Source organism: Pavona decussata, unplaced genomic scaffold (genome assembly GCF_977016875.1).
Source record: "Pavona decussata unplaced genomic scaffold, jaPavDecu1.1 SCAFFOLD_85, whole genome shotgun sequence".
In the NCBI taxonomy this organism is placed as follows: domain Eukaryota; kingdom Metazoa; phylum Cnidaria; class Anthozoa; order Scleractinia; family Agariciidae; genus Pavona; species Pavona decussata.
The window spans coordinates 1,368,078-1,380,300 of NW_028145503.1; the positions used below are offsets into that span (position 1 = coordinate 1,368,078).

Below are 12,223 nucleotides of genomic sequence, written 5' to 3' on the forward strand. Positions count from 1 at the left end.
AATAAAGAAAAACGGCGAAGTTGGAGCAAATCTCAAATCTATACACGTTCAATAAACGCCATTGACATTGACTATGAATCTTGTAGATCACGACTTTCACTGTTCTCTCAGCATTAATTTTCACCTTATTGCTTTACCAGTTACTCAAAGCCTCGCCGTTTCAACTGAAAATAATGCAATCAAAAGGGTTAATTCCATAAACAGCGAATTCGTGAAAGCGAAAGCGTATGAATACGGAAGTGGTTTCTAGATCTTTCTTTCTTCCTCGCGCAGCGAGGTTAATAAATTTGTCGGGCCGAGCGGGCCCGAGCGGAGCTAAGCCGCGCGAACTCGAGCGAAAAATATATTTATATATTTCGTTAAAGGTGTCCGCAGTGTTGCTTAGCAACAGTGAAAGACAAAGTATGAATGACGTAAGATTGTTGTCTGGAGTCGTCTGGAGCGAAATTTGCATACATCGGGAAAGTTTGCGTGTCGGGTCAAATTTTAACTGCAATGTTCATCAGTATTCACTGGATAGAGAATTATCTCTCCAAAATCTCTTCCCTTTCTTCCAGAAATCTTTTTTTGTGAAAGATTACATTGAAGAAATAACACGTTTTGTAGCCGCGGTAAAATAATTTTCTGTGGGAAATAAATTCATCGAACACGACAGCGCTTCACGCACGTTGTTCATTTCGTCGCGTCAGGAATATTTTTTCAATCGCAAACTAGTCTGTGGAACCTCGAAAAGACCATGCTCATAAAAAGAGTTGCTATGTTCAGAAACCTTTTAAGCTCCTCATTTGATGCTACAATACGAGTAAAGAGGGCTTTCCACCGAGCCCCAGCTTCGCTAGGTTTTGCGAGTAACGTATTTCTAGTACAATAATTGCCATCCACCTGCTAAACCTATCACTAGAAACTGCATAAAATGATTATCGTTTTTCCCGGAATTTATCTATATTTATAGCGCACTGCGGTTTCGCTCGGTTGGTAATCGAGGCATTGTAGTATACCAAGAACACAGGATTCACTTGCGTTTAATCGAAAACGAAACACGGAAGTCGTTTCTGAGCACATGAATAATTATCTGGTATCTGAAATGCCCGTGCGAGGTTTCGTAATGTTTTCTAAAAAACAAATCGCCCCATTGTTTGCTGTGTATAGATTCAACGTCTGAGTCAAGAATTTAAGTTGTTGAAATAGCGTCGTCATTCAAATCAAAACGAAAACATGTTGTTACGTTATCGCCAATACTATATTGTAAATACTATATCTAAGTGTAAATAAACTGAAACTGAAACTGAATCGCTGGTCCTTACACAGCACTATCATTCGCCGTCGATGGCGGCCGATTTCAAAACCTTTCAGCCACGATTAAATGGGTGTTTTCCATTGAACAACAACAATAATTTTCGATCGTTGATTTTATGGAGATGGTAGAGGGAATATATCAGAAACTGCCGAAACGAGAAAGTCTTAAAATTACGCATGCAAAATAAACACAATCTACAGACAACTGAACTTCGTATAATCAGCTTGACTTCACTATATTTTGAGAACGTTAACTTTCAACTTATTACTTACCACTTCATCAAAGGGTCGCTTCCAATTTAACCAGCAACCAAAAGCGCAGAATACCATAGAAAGAGGATTAACCAAAGCCAGCGAAAGTGTAAATGCGAACGCCGTTGATCGAAACGCCGACTAAGTATGTTATCCGAAGTTGCCAGAGGACTGGACACAAAGCCACGCACAGTGTGTGATGGGCGCGCGGGTGGTCCCGATTTACACGCGTGTCTATTGCGCGCTTCCTCGGCTGACTAAACACTCCTGTTTTAATATGTCTTATAGACACCTCAAACTTTATAGTAATTTATCTGTCTATTCTGCTTGTCTATTTGTCTGCTGGCCTATTTAGATGCTGAACAGTTCGCGAACTTCAAACTAGCGCAAACCACCGTAGAGACGAAATTTTAGTTTTAATCGCAATTTCTCATATTCTGTAGGCTTTCTTCTCCTTGTGCAGTGTTCTAATTTATGTGAAAGCTTATCATTTTTGTAGCGTAATTAGAGAAAAACGGCGAAGTCGGAGTAAATCTCAAATCTATACATGCTCAATAAACGCCATCGACATTGTCTGTGAATCCTGTAGATCACAATTTTCACTGTTCTCTAAGCGTTAATTTTTACTTTATTGCTTTACCCGTTACTCAAAACTGACCTCGCCGTTTTAACTGAAAATAATGCAATCAAAGGGAATAATTCCATAAACAGTGAATTCGTGAAAGCGAAAGCGTAGGAATACGGAAGGGGTTTCTAGATCCTTCTTTGTACCTCGCGAAGCGAGGTTAATAAATTTGTCGGGCCGAGCGGGCCCGAGCGGAGCTAAGCCGCGCGAATTCGAGCGAAAAATATATTTATATATTTCGTTGTAGGTGTCCGCACTGTTGCCTAGAAACAGTGAAAGACAAAGTATGAATGACGTCAGACTGTCTGGCTTCGTCTGTAGCGAAATTTGCATACATTAGGAAAGCTTGCGTGCCGGGTCAAATTTTAACTGCAATGTTCATCAATATTCACTGATAGAGAATTATCTCTCCAAAATCTCTTCCCTTTCTTCCAGAAATCTTTTTTTGTGAAAGATTACATTGAAGAAATAACACGTTAATTTTGTAGCCGCGGTAAAATAATTTTCCGTGGGAAATAAATTCATCGAACACGACAGCGCTTCACGCACGTTGTTCATTTCGTCGCGTCAGGAATATTTTTTCAACCGCAAACTAGCCTGTGGAGCCTCGAAAAGACCATGCTCATAAAAATAGTTGCTATGTTCAGAAACCTTTTAATCTCCTCATTTGATGCTACAATAAGAGTAAAGAGGGCTTTCCACCCAGCCCCAGCTTCGCGAGGTTTTGCGAGTAACGTATTTCTAGTAATACAACAATTGTCACGCGATCCACCGACTGAGCCTATTACTAGAAACTGCATGAAAAAAATATCGGTTTTCCCGGAATCTATCCATATTTATAGCATACTTACTTAATTCGGGTAGCGATCGAGGCATTGTTTTATACCAAGGGACCGTTCATTTTTTATGAGCATGGGGGGGCTGGTGGGATTTGGTTAATTGCCACTACGAAACTGTATGACCCCCCCCTAGCATGCAATTTTTTTCCACATGGCCCCCCCCAAGCAGAACTATTTTTTTCTGATGACCCCCCCCCCCCCCCCTCCCGCCCAACCAGAAACAAATCATACTCCTAACTTTAACAAAACGCTTATGTACTGTTTATATCAAAGATAAACGTAATTGTTACTGTGATTTCTTTACGGTACTATTAACAAGTAACCGTTCTCTACTTAGGTAAAGATTTCTCTTGTTTAAAAAAACGTTTTATAGATAGCAACACGTTTACGGCAACGACAAACCCTAAATTTCCATTTAGATTCTCAAAGAAACTATAAAAATTAATCAAGCAAATGGTTAACGTGAAATTACTCCCCTTCGAGTAGAAACAATTAATACACGTACAGATCTGACTAACAAAATACGGATCGAAGCATACCAATCAACGATTACGAGTCATATTAAACAGAAAAAAACAGCGGACGCACAGATATCAGTCGCGTAGGTAAGGGTTAGATAGGGGTGTTCGTTGAGCCCCAAATCTTGCTTACTAGGGGGGTCCGGGGGCATGCTCCCCCGGAAATTTTTGAAAATCTAGGTTCCCAGAAACCTCATTTCCTGCATTTTGAGACCCATTTTAGGCAAATCACAAATTTGTTTTACAGCAGCTTTTTGAGCTATATACATCATTCCTACGGCAAAATTGTTTCAACTTAAACAAGAAAGTTCAATGTACATTCCGCGCCCTGTCGAGTTCTGATAGCTATTCGATCTTCTGATAGTCATACACCAAGCTGGTAAACTGCATCATTCTCGGGTGTAGGCCTTCGAACAAATTGACTATCTCGTCAAAATTGACAGGCATATCATATTTGATATGCATTAGAACCAGGGCAGACATTCTACTCTCTCGCATGGTACACCTCATGTAATTGTTCAACCTCCTCATTAAGTGCTTTTTCTTCCGCCATTACTGATCTGTAAAGGGGGTTCGTTCGAACCCCTCGAACCCCCCCTCCTACGCGCCTGGATATTAAAGTACTGCTATTAAAAATGACAGTTACAAGCTTTTCTGACGATGGCTTACGGCTCAGATTTACCGTCAACTGAAGTCACCAACAACAGTTCTATTATTAAAACTAATCTGGATGTTCACACTACGGCATACTACTGAGTCTACTGATACTCCTGGGTTCAAATAATTTACTAATCAACAGTCTTTATAAAAGTGAGTACTATTAAAAAGAACATTAAACAATCTATTGATATAGTTCAGAGTACAACCACTTTGTAGAAAACTACTCCCCCAAGGATGATTCAATAGTGAGACTGATACGTTTTTATATTAATTTGAACTTGTACAAACATAGGTGTCTACCTCAGTTTATATTCATTATTGCTTTTCCAACAGATATGCTTCATTTCCTCAGTTGTTGTTAATATAAAATGCAGATTTCGACCTCAGTATGTAAAACAAATTAAAAGTGGTTAGGAAAATCGCATTAAATAAAATTGAAATAATATTCAATTTCTTCATCTGTTTCTGTGTTGAGCCACTTTCAATTTCCCCTACTAGCCAATTATTTCTGGTGACCCCCCCCTCTTTCACTCATTTTTTTTTGGTAGCCCCCCCCTTTAGTGCCATTTTTTTTCTCGTGGCCCCCCCCTAAATCCCACCAGCCCCCCCATGCTCATAAAAAATGAACGGTCCCCAAGAACACAGGATTCGCTTGCGTTAAATGGAAAGCGAAATACGGAAGTCGTTTCTGAGTACATGAATAACTAGAAATACGTTACTCGCAAAACCTCGCGAAGCTGGGGCTGGGTGGAAAGCCCTCTTTACTCGTATTGTAGCATCAAATGAGGAGCTTAAAAGGTTTCTGAACATAGCAACTATTTTTATGAGCATGGTCTTTTCGAGGCTCCACAGGCTAGTTTGCGGTTGAAAAAATATTCCTGACGCGACGAAATGAACAACGTGCGTGAAGCGCTGTCGTGTTCGATGAATTTATTTCCCACGGAAAATTATTTTACTGCGGCTACAAAACGTGTTATTTCTTCAATGTAATCTTTCACAAAAAAAGATTTCTGGAAGAAAGGGAAGAGATTTTGGAGAGATAATTCTCTATCCAGTGAATATTGGTGAACATTGCAGTTAAAATTTGACCCGGCACGCAAGCTTTCCCAATGTATGCAAATTTCGCTACAGACGACGCCAGACAGTCTGACGTCATTCATACTTTGTCTTTCACTGTTTCTAGGCAACAGTGCGGACACCTTCAACGAAATATATAAATATATTTTTCGCTCGAATTCGCCCGGTATAGCTCTGCTCGGGCCCGCTCGGCCCGACAAATTTATTAACCTTGCTACGCTCAGGCCTTTGGCCCTCGCTTCGCGAGGAATATCTGGTATCTGAGATGCCCGTTGGAGGTTTTGTAATGTTTTCTAAGAAACAAATCGCCTCATTGTTTACTGTGTATAGATTCAATGTCTGAGTGAAGAATTTAAGTTGTTGAAATAGCTTCCTCATTCAAATGAGAAAGAAAACGTGTTGTTACGTTATCGCCAATACTATATTGTAAATACTATATCCAAGTGTAAATAAACTGAACCTGAAACCGAATTGGTGGCCCTTACACAGCACTGTCATTCGCCGTTGATGGCGACCGATTTCAAAACCTTTAAGCCACGATAAAATGGGTGTTTTCCATTTAACAACAATAATTTTCGATCGTTGATTTTATAGAGATCGTAGAGGGAATATATCAGAAACTGCCGAAACGAGAAAGTCTTAAAATTACGCTTGCAAAACAAACAAAATTTACAGACAACTGAATTTCGTATAATCAAGCTTGATTTCACTACATTTTGAGAACGTTAACTTTCAACTTATTACTTACCACTTTATCAAAGGGTCGCTTCCAATTTAACCAGCAACCAAAAGCGCAGAATACCATAGACGGCGGATTAAACAAAGCCGGCGAAAGTGTAAATGCGAATGCCGAAGATCGAAACGCCGACCAAGCATATTATCCGAAGTTGCCAGAGGACTGGACGTAAGGCCACGCACAGTGTGTGACGGGCGCGCGGGTGGTCCCGAATTACACGCGCGCGTATTGCGCGCTTCCTCGGCTGACTTAGCACGCGTGTTTTACCATGTTTTATACGTAGATGCCTCAAGCTTTATAGTAATTTATCTGTTCATTCTGCTTGCTCTGGTACGTTCCTTCCTAATAAGCAATTATTTCGAGCAAAACATAATACAACTAACTTGTAACTTCCAATCCCTGAGCCTTTGGAAGGAGGGGAGGGGAGGAAAAGATAGGATAAGATAAGATAATACTTTATTGAACACTCCCCAGAAGGGCTTTTCGGTGATCAATACATCATGTTTAAAATGAAAATAAGGTAAATTTATTATATATATACATTTAAGAACGATACATAAAAGGTAGAAAATTACTAATCGAAAGTCTATAAATACCTAAGTGTCCCGCAATATACGCTTAAGTTTACGCTTAAAAACCTAATGATTTTCACTAAGTCTAAGATCTTTATCTAAGCTGTTCCATAAACTGACAGCTCTGTACTGGAAGGACCATGGACCGGTAGCTGTTCTGAATAAAGGGATATTCAACTGTTGTGAATTTCGTGTTCAGGAAAGGGGGTGCTTGGGATAAGGATCCAAAGGAGACAGAAGGGAGACCAGGATATAGAGCCGGGATTTCTCACGGCAGCGAGAAGATACGAATTTTATTTTCGAGCGGTAAAAAGAAACCATGATGATCAGCAGTGCTGATGATCATGATTTGGGTAATTGTTAGCAAAAAGATCAAATGCTTCTTCCAGATCAATGTCTGTTAGATAGTGAATGTGCATAAGGGCCAGTGAAGAGAGCCTCTCTTAACCCTTTAAATCCTAGGTGTGTGGTATTTTTTTCAATGACTTTTTGGCAATAAATAGTCTGAGCCACTTAATTTCTCCATAAATGGAGATGAATTAAAAATATCTGCGGTCTTAAGAAACTGTGGGCTCAGGCTAAATTGTCACGTGATGCAAGTGACGGTTGTTGTTTGTTTCGAGCGAGTGCACGAGCACGAATCTGGTAAAATCATCGCTTTATAAGTGTTTTTCGAGCCATTTTCCTCTGCAGAAACCCCCATTCTGGCATCATCAAGCTGGAATGTGGGTAGAGGCAATCCTCTGAAAGAAAACAGAGGTGAGAGGTGATTTCATGCTGACTGAGTCGCCAAACATGCTGTGTAGCAGACATGGAGGCCCACGAGTGAAGTTGCCTCTCTGGCCGTTTTGTGGATGGATTCCAGGACCTGCCAAGGCTATTTGGGCGAGTTTGGAGTAGTAAAATATTCAATGGATTCGAAATTTTGCTGGTGGTACTGGGTGGCTCGACACTTATAAAAAAACTATGAAATGGAAAGAGCAGGAGTTCTACGCTCGCGCTATGGCTGAATTACCCAGAATTCTCTTCGGGCGTAAACGAGGCAACGTGAGATACGCAAGACTGGGTCTGATAAAATGGCTGAAGTATAGCCCTCGGAAAGCGTTGAGAGGAAAACTTCCAGTCAGATACCAAGGTCTGACCTTGAGGTTTGCTGTAAATATAGACTTTTCAATTTTGAACAAATTATTTGGATTAAAATTGACGATAAATAAGTGTAATTTTTGATGTTATTATTTGGCCGAACAATTGGCATTTAGGACTTTGTTGCCAAACGAACGGTGATATGCAGCGAAAATCGGGAGGCGTAGTCGATTTGCTGGGTTTGATGATGGAAATATACATCAGCTGGTGTCATTCACACATTATCATGACGTTGTAGCTTAAGTTAAACAAGAAGCAATTCATAGAAGCCAGAACGGTGTTTTCGACGCATATATGCGTTGTTAGTATGCGAAGGGTTAATGAAATTTTCTTTTTCCATTGTATTTCACATTTCGATATCGTAGACTCCGAAAACTGGTGGTAGCTTTTAGTATTAGTAACACTAGAAAGTTTTGTGTTAGTCTAAGCAAAGAATAAGGACTTAGTTTGAGAAAGCAGTTGGTACAAGCCTTCAAGAGCTCCATTTCAAAACAAAGCCCAAAGTGCAAGTCAGGGGGGTGGTCAGTTTTGAAATTAACCTTTCAGGGCAAACTCTTTTTCGCTTAACAAACACACCACCGTATGCCTAGTTACTCTAGGGTGTTGCAGTGTGATGAGAAGGTTTCTCACGTGACTAGTCGACACCCAAACCCCGACTCTGACCCAAAACTAACCCTAACTCAAAGAACTGACCCAAAGGCCAAAGCAATGACACTAATTCTGCAATACCAAAAATAACCCTGAGTTGGAGTGAAGGTTAGCAATTGCTGTTTCTTGAAGGTGTCAAATGTCCAGGTCACGTGATTTGAATTGTTCCCTTAAGTCATGCTGGCACTGTTATAAGTGTGTAGCCGTCTTAGAGCACTTACACTTCTTTCGCATTCGCAACTAGTGGTTGAGATCGCACAGCAAATCTTTAGAAGGACGTAAAGATCAAGATACATGTCTTTATCGACCTCCCGTCATAAGAACTTCACATTTTAATTGGGCAGGATAACTTCAAAGTTAAACACCTGAAACGTACACCCTTGAAGACGTTTACGTTTAAAAACATGTTTTGTGGGCCAGTGCGTTCACGGGTAGATGCAATCGACGGTATATATTTTTGTGCTTATTTATTTCATTTTTGCTACACTAACAGGGAATCAGAACAGAACTATACTACCTATATTTTTTATCAATCCATTTTTTTTAAATCGTTGATCAACGAAAAAGGGACGTCCGCAGCCACTGGGGTGGGGTGGGGGGGGGGGGGAGGTGCAGGCGCACCCGTCGCACCCCCTTTCACTACAGGCCTGCTAGGTGATGATTGGGTTTGATTTTTTGGTTTCTCCTTGGCTGAGAAAGTGGCGAGCAAAGCCAAAGCGAAGGAAACTACTTTCAACATTAAACCGCTCTAATGTAAGAAATTCAGATTTCAGACCAGCTTTAGCAGAAAAAGCCTTTTTGAACCACCTAACCCATCCTTCTCAATGGGGGCGACCTGTATTATTTGCAACGTCTTTAAAATGGTTCGTCGAGAGGACAAACGAACGAACAACAGAACAATGTCCTCATGATCACCCTAAAATGAATGCACCTATAGGTTACAAGGGTCCATTGAAAATAATACTTTTGAAAGGAGAAGTTCTCACGGTCTCAATGTAGCAGCGTTAATGTTATATTTTAGGCGAGTGACTGAAATAATTGGAAACTTAGAGGCTGGAAAGGCTAGAAAAGTAAGAAAATAATGCATCTCTTTACACTTTGAAAGTAGTTGCAGTTTGTTAGCATGGCCCACAGAAAGGTGTGTTTACTTGTTGAAACTTTTTCAATTTGAACACTTTTTTAATAACGGTGGTTTTCTTAACCAACAACAGTTTTTACAACTTAATGTAACGGGCAATTAAAAGAAACCACCTCAAAGCATTGAACACCCTGAATTACAGTCCCTTAAGTAAAGTGACCGTGAATTTGTTTTTACCGAAGAGAAAAACTGATAAAATAAAATTATTATAGCTTTGTATATTATCATTGGTTATGTAAGAGAAAACGTTGGCGCTTCACCTTACTGAGGGCCATCAACGGAAAAAGGATCCAAAGAATTCATGTGCAGAAAGAACAGCGCTATTTAAGCTACCCTGAGTAGGAAGTATTTCCGTTGGGTATGTACGCTTTTCGCTGTTTGACCACTTCCTCCGTTTTCTTCGCTTTCACTCCAGCCCCAATCCCAACAGTCAAACAATGGAAACAATACAACCCCCCACATCCCTTCCCCCTGCCAGAAACGCTTGTTAAGACGTACTGATTTAACTTTTGCAATGTAAAACACTTTGTAGATGGCTTTGAGCCCCTTTCTACAAAGTGTGTTAAATTTTGCAAAACGTTGTTTCTAATTACAACTCGATAGTAGAAAATTGGGGCTCACCAAGCTAGTTTTTAAGTGATGGTTGTAGTTTGACTAGTATGGCCTATTGAAAGGTCTATTTGAATGTTAAACAGTTTGCGAACTCAAAAAGGTATCAAACTAGTGTAAACCACCTTAGAGACGAAATTTTAGTTTAAATCGCAATTTTTTTATGTTCTGTTAGCTTTCCTGTGTTCTTGCAGTGTTCCAGTTTATGTAAAACCTTATCATAATTATAGCATAATTTTTTAAAAAAGGCGAAGTTGTGTGTCCTTAATCAGCCGACGACATTTTGTGCAACGTGCATAAAGCCATGTGTAAAAGGTGCAAGACTTGCTAGAACGAAAAGTAGAAAACTTCTGTCTAACAAACCTACAAACCTCAAATTCGAGTTGTCTAACAACAAAAGTGTTTAAAATATTGAGAGTAAATGCTTTTTTGTATTTCTTTCAAATAATTTGTCGGGCAACAGTCCATGTCGCCAAGCTCACCCCAGGCCTCCTCCAAAGCTTAAGCACTAATTCCAACCGGGATAAACGGGAGGATCTCCAAGGGGGCCTGTCTCTGTACCCCTGGCCCCAGTTGTTCAACTAATGGGTGTCTTTATCCAGCGTATAAATATGGATTGGTTGGAGCACATTTTATCGCTGGATAGCGATTTATCGACTGGATAGAATTATCCGTTTTTTGAACACTTGGGGCCCCGTTCTATATGTTTGGCTTACCCACTCGCCGCAATGTTCCTCGTTGGAGTTCGATAAAAACGTTTTAAAAGCAGGTACGCTGTGATTACCAAAGAGAAAAGACATAAATTTGAAGAAGTCGATAGCAAGACTTCTGAAGAATACAGCCGATATTACAACGAAGGCTGTTTAATTTTCTACTGTTGTTGTTGTTGTTGTTGTTGTGAAAAGCTAAAAGCTAGCCTTAGAGTAGTCTCCTTCGCAGCCGTTATTAGGGTCGTCACGCAAAGCTCTTCCCCACTAACGGGTTAGTGGGGAGGAGCGTTGCGTGACGACCCTAATAACGGCTGCGAAGGAGACTAGCCTTAGAGAGGTAAGCAGAGAAGTTGTTACAAGCTTCAATATTTTTATTAACTGCTATCAATCGTAGAGGCAGTAACTACAGTTACATGCAGAGTCACCCACTTGCATTAAACTCAGTCACCGGTCAGTGTCCACCATTTGTCGCGTCTTACCGACTATATCATAGGCAAAGAAAAACGCCAGTCATAGGCCGCTTTCCATTTGTCAGGACTGTCCAGCCAGACCGGTGAGTTTGTAAACGGATCGAACCAATTTGAAGGATAAATTTTGTCCTAGTCGTTCGAATTTCTATAAAATAGCACGCATTATTTTCTGAGTGATTATTTTTCAAGATTTTGCAGCACCATTCCTTCAAAATGACACATTCGATTTACAGACTGGACGGTGTTGCCGGCCAGTTCTGGCAAATGGAAAACACTCATAGTGACTTACTTAATTTGCAGCGCAGCTATTCTTATCTAAGAAGTACAAGAATCAACGACTCCACATGTCGGCTTATACCCGCGATAAATACTCGTACTCTTAGAAATACTCGTTCGACTAAAATAAGCGTTTTGAGTGTAACCGCAAAATGTCCGGTATGGTTAAACTAGACTTGACAAATGGTAAACGCCCTGTACATGTAAACACATCTACATTAACTCAACTATATAAACCCACTTAAATTTGACGCATTATCTCTAATTAACTGCTGAGTGCTCAGGTTTACAGAGGTCATCCGTGTGAAATTTCTCATCGATTGAGCACCACATTTACGGCAAACGGCCAAAGATGACCACGTAACCATATGTATCCTACATTTGCCACTTGCTTTAATCAGTTTCTCGGAAGAAACAAGTAGTCTTCCGTCAGCATGAAAGGCCAGAATGATTTGCACTATTTACATCCATGTACTAATTTTTTTTTTTTCAAGAAAACGTAAACACGAATCTCACGTTTCTGTTTGCCGTAAACGTGGTGATTAATCTCTCTTATCTTTCCAAGAAAGTCCAGTTCAGAAATTCCTCTTTCTGCATTGTACTATGAGGCTAAAAGCTTGAAGAATAAACACAGGTGTTGATTCTGTTTGTTTG

At 40.2% G+C, this 12,223-nt stretch overlaps 2 protein-coding genes and 1 long non-coding RNA gene across 10 annotated transcripts in view; 1 reads left to right on the top strand and 2 right to left on the bottom strand.

The window, feature by feature from the left end:
* LOC146475177 (uncharacterized) overlaps positions 1 to 12,223 on the bottom strand; it is a 275,844-nt gene that overhangs the window by 232,163 nt on the left and 31,458 nt on the right. The window lies entirely within an intron of this gene.
* Positions 1 to 12,223, bottom strand: part of LOC146475179 (uncharacterized) — a 453,604-nt gene that overhangs the window by 161,126 nt on the left and 280,255 nt on the right. The window lies entirely within an intron of this gene.
* Positions 1 to 12,223, top strand: part of LOC146475184 (uncharacterized) — a 186,470-nt gene that overhangs the window by 112,839 nt on the left and 61,408 nt on the right. The gene's annotated exons all lie outside the window — the stretch shown is intronic.